This window comes from Penaeus monodon, chromosome 1 (genome assembly GCF_015228065.2).
Source record: "Penaeus monodon isolate SGIC_2016 chromosome 1, NSTDA_Pmon_1, whole genome shotgun sequence".
NCBI classification, from domain to species: domain Eukaryota; kingdom Metazoa; phylum Arthropoda; class Malacostraca; order Decapoda; family Penaeidae; genus Penaeus; species Penaeus monodon.
The window spans coordinates 5,969,330-5,974,329 of NC_051386.1; the positions used below are offsets into that span (position 1 = coordinate 5,969,330).

The 5,000-nt window shown below is 43.1% G+C and overlaps 1 long non-coding RNA gene across 1 annotated transcript in view; it reads left to right on the plus strand.

The window, feature by feature from the left end:
- LOC119582737 overlaps positions 1-4,798 on the plus strand; it is a 5,764-nt gene extending 966 nt beyond the window's left edge. Inside the window, exon 2 of the long non-coding RNA XR_005229666.1 lies at positions 4,533-4,798. This is a non-coding gene — a long non-coding RNA (uncharacterized LOC119582737). The remainder of the gene's footprint in view (positions 1-4,532) is intronic.
- The last annotated feature ends 202 nt before the right edge of the window (positions 4,799-5,000 follow it).

Below are 5,000 nucleotides of genomic sequence, written 5' to 3' on the forward strand. Positions count from 1 at the left end.
AAAGACTAAGATTACGAGTGCAAAGTGACGAGAGTGAGACGTATGAAGTAAAAGCTGATGTTTTTAAACCAGCACTTCCGAAACTGCCTGTGTTCAAGAGGCTAATGACAGTAAGAGCGTATATACTCGGTTCGAAAGACTAGCAACAAGCGCCGGATGGGACCGAGACGTTTGGGCGGTCAGCTTAGCCTCCTTGTTGCAAGGGAAAGCGCTCGAGACGTACCAGCATCTCTCGCCAGGGGAAGCGCGCGACTTCGAGCGAGTGAAAGAAGCGCTGCTCAGGTGTTCCAATGCACGGCCGAGGGCTATAGGCAAAGATTCCGTAATTTCGAAATTCCACAAAAATGAAACCCCCTCGCAATTTGCCAACAGACTAAAGAAAAATTTAACAAGATGGGTCGAACTTGGGGTTTGTGAACAAACCTATGTTGATGTATTGATCTTATGCTCACCGAACAATTCTTGAATGCGTGCGATAAAAGCATGGTGCTATTCTTAAAGGAGCATGATTTTAAAACATTTAATGAGATGATAAAATTTGCAGAATTGTATAGGGAAGCGCATGTAAATTATGGTAGGAAAGATAGAGGGGGTCATGAGAGGAACGCGACAGGTCATGGGAGTGAGAGTGCAAATAGCGCTCTACGTCAGGAGTGAATAGGGGCGAGGAAAAGGATGAAAGGCGGAGCGCGTGCTTGTTTCGTTGTGGACGAGGTAATCACCTTCCCAAGGATTGCTATAACAGGTTCGGAGGATCAAAGTACAAAGATTGTAAGATAATCAAATCGAATGTTAAAAAAGCGGCAATGGCTAATCATGGTGATAAGTTGATGATTGCAAGAGGTAAAGGGGAAAGGGGTGTGAGTGTTGACGTGTTTCGTGACCCTGGATGTACGACAGTGCTAGTGAAAGATAGTTTGGTGCCTAGAAGCAAGTTCACTGGTAGAATGGTTGACATAAAGATGGCCAAAATGGGGGTGTTTAAGTACCCAGAGGCTTTTATCTATGTCGATACCCCGTTCTTTACTGGTAATTCATTAGCTGCTTGTCTGCCAGATCCTATATGAGCTGGTATCGGGGCGATTGAGGGACAAACTGATGGAGGAATGAATGTGCAGGTGAGTGCGGTGACGACAAGATTGCAGAAGAAAGAGGAAGAAAAGTGTGTTCGAGGTCAGTCAAAATTAAAGTAAGAGATGTTTAAAAAATCTACGAAACAAAGACATAGGTAAACTGCAAAGGGAAGATAAAATTCTTGATAAAATTCGTGAGCATGCAGAGTCTAGAAAGTATTCAGTGGTAAGTCCGAGGGGAGTCGCACAGTTTCGTGGTGAAGCGCGGCGCGTTATACCGGCGCGTTCAAAAGGCGCAGCAGATGACTGAGCAGTTGGGGGTGCCGGAGTCGTTTCGGGACGCGGTGATCGGGCTGGCCCACGACTCTTCATGGGAGGGCATCTCGGGATAAAAAAGACCAAGGCGCGGATTCAAAGCAACTTTTCGGCCGGGAAGGGTGCGTAGAGATAGCACGGTATTGCAGGTCCTGTGACGTATGTCAACGCACGGTCGACAAGGGACGTGTCAGCAGAGCCCAAGATGGGGAGAGTGCCGCTTATTCAGGAGCCTTTTCAACGAGTCGCCGTGGATATAGTAGGTCCGATAGAGCCTCGGGCGAATGATGGATCGCGGTATATTCTTACAATGTTGATTACGCGAGCGTTACCCGGAAGCGATCGCTTTGAAAAATATTGACACGTGCACAGTTGCAGAAGCTTTACTTTCGGTTTTCAGTCGTGTTGGTATCCCGAAAGAAGTAATGTCGGACAGGGGTAGCCAGTTTACATCAGATATGTGAAGGAATTAATCGTTTGCTGTCTATAGGAGTCTAACAACCACACCGTACCATGCGTTTGAGTAATGGTCTGGTTGAAAGGTTTCAATGGCGTTTTAAAAAAGATGTTGAAGCGTATGTGCCAAGAGCAACCGAAAATGTGGCCACGATTTATAGATCCGCTTCTATTTCGTATCGCGAAGTTCCGCAAGCAAGCACGAAGTTTTCGCCGTTTGAACTTGTCTACGGCCATTCCGCGCGCGGGCCACTCGCCTTGTTACGCGAGCTGTGGGAGGGCGTCGGGGAGGCAATCGAGGACGACACGGGGACCACATACGATACGTGATTAATCTGAGGGAAAGGTTGCAAGAGACGTGAAAAATTAGCGCAGGAGAATTGGAAAAAGTGGAGATAGTTACCAGTACTATTATGACAAGCATGCGCGCGAGAGGGAGGTGAATGTCGGAGATAAAGTGTTACTCCTACTTTCCCACTAGTCATAATAAAAATCCTTTGCAGTGGCAAGGACCATTCGAGGTCGTTAAGAAGGCCAACAGATATAACTACGTGATGGAAGTAAATGGTACAGAACGTAAGTACCTATCAACTGATCAAGCGTTATCATGAGCGGTTCGTCAGAGAAGGCGACAGTAAGCGTAGTAAAGATGTGGAACGCAGCAATGCAAAAATGCGATGTTGATGTAATGCGTGGCGTAATCGGTGGTAAGAGTAACGTTGATGAGAGTAGTGAACAAGAGAATGAAGATGATCAGTCCTTGCTTGTGTGGCAGTAGTTAGCGAAGACCACGACGAGGGTGGCGAATTAATTACCGTCCCAAGCTATGTTTCAGGAGAAGACGCGAGTAACGTTAGAGTAAATGAGGAATTGAGCGCGGAACAGAAGCGCGATGTGGCGAACGTGTTGTCGAAGTTTAGTTTCGGTATTCCCCAGATGTCCCCGGGGGGAACGGATGTCATTGCGCACACAATTAATTTGACTAGTAATAGACCTGTAAATACTAAACAATATCCTATTCCTTATGCACGCAACAGAATATCGACGCTGAAGTAAGTCGGATGCTCGAGCTAGGGGTAATAGAGCCTTCAACCTCGCCTTACTCGAACCCGCTAATTGCAGTAAAAGAAAAAGGACGCGAGTGATCGCGTTTGTTTAGACAGTCGCAGATAAATAAACTGACAGTATTTGACTCGGAAACCCATGCCCGATCAGGATTGATAATGACTCGTATTAGCGGTAGTAATATTTCACAAAGATCGATCTTTCCGCGGGTATTGGCAAATCCCCCTAGATGAAAAGAGTAAGCCTATCACCGCATTCCAGACGAGCAAAGGATGATGCAGTTTAAAGTTGTACCTTTCGGGTTAGTTAATGCAAGCGCGACGTTCAACCGCATGATGAGGAAATTGTTAACGATGCCGCTAAAAGTAGATGTTCGTCCCATGATTTGTAATTCACACGAAAGGATGGGAGGAACACATTAAAACTTTGATAAAGTTCTTAACATTCTGGCAAATGCATCGCTCACTGTTTCGCCCGTCGAAAAGAGATTGGGTATTTCACTATAGAGTACTTAGGAAGCGATGTGGGGGTGGAGTGACGCAAACAACCGCGAATAAGGTAAACAAGATAATGGATATGGCTATTCCGACAACTAAAAAGCAAATCAGATCTTTTCTTGGTTTGACAGGGTTTTTACCGACAATATATACCAGAACTATGCACAATTGCCGCGCCTCTTTATGAACTAATAAAAATCTCAGCCTAATAACGTAAGATGGGAAATTTGTCACCAAGATGCGTTTGAAAAGCTGAAAGAGGCATTAAGCACTCGTCCTATTCTTAAACTCCCTGACATGTCTAAGACTTTGTTGCAAGTTGACGCTTCAGAAAATGGGATTAGGTGCGGTGCTCATGCAATATAAGGATGGGAAGCGTTGGCCGGTACTTTACGCAAGTAAGAAATTAAGCGAGCCGAGAGAAATTATTCGGTAATCGAGAAAGTGTTTAGCGGTAAATATGGGCCGTAAGTAAATTTTATCAGTATTTGTACGGTAAAAACTTTCGTGATAGAATCGGATCATCAGCCTCTGAAATATCTAAAAAACGGCGAATCATTAAATGGAAGGTTGATGCGATGGTCTATGTACATGCAACAATTCACTTACACCGTAAAGAACATTCGGGTCGCGAGAAACGTAGGTGCAGATTGTTTTTAGCAGACTTTAAGATGGATGTAAATTTTAAGAGCATAAGCTGTGTTTGTGTCAAGTAGGAATTTAAAGAAATTAACAATTTCTTAAATGATCAAGGGGGTATTTGTCAAGCACACAACCACACCTTTAAGCATTGACGACCTGCTTGTGGTTGTTTGTATGTGTGTGCGTATGTATGTACGAGGTGTGATGAGCGCGCGTAAGAGGTGACGAGGAGGTTGAAAGGAAAAAGGACCTGGATGGCTGAACTGGTGGCGTTTGTGAGAGGTCACAGTAGCAATAGCACAATAGCAAATATTTCCTGTCATCTGTAAACTGAAATACCCTAAAGGTGAATATTTATTGTTTTGTGGATTGCAGAATTCTTTTATAAAGATAATGCGGACTTGGATGCATTACACGCTTCACGATAAGTTATTTTTGTTAATATAATGCAAAAGTTTTAATATTGCGATATCCTTCCCTAAAGGCGGTGAATGTGTGGCAGACACATGAGTTGGTGCCTTGCAACATCATGTCAGTGGCAGGGACATTGAAGTCAACGGTCGCGTAGAAGATCGGATAAGAGCAAATAAGGAAGTGAAGAAGTAAAGTGTAGTGAAGTGGACTAGTAACGTGACTGTAAAGTGTAAGAAAAAAAAGGAAACTGTAAATGCAATGTTAACTGTATTTTTTTTATTTTTATGTATGGTTTAACTAGATATGCTGATCGGAAAAATAAAATGTTTAAAGGTTTATATAATTTTTCTTTGAATCCCAATCGTCTCAACCATACTCGTATATATATATTCCTGTGTATACAGAGAGCGGTCAGAACCTAAGGATATCTACAAAAAAATATAAGATCTGATATAACATATCCTTACATATATATATATATGTATGTATATATATATATATGTATGTATATATATATATATGTATGTATATATATATG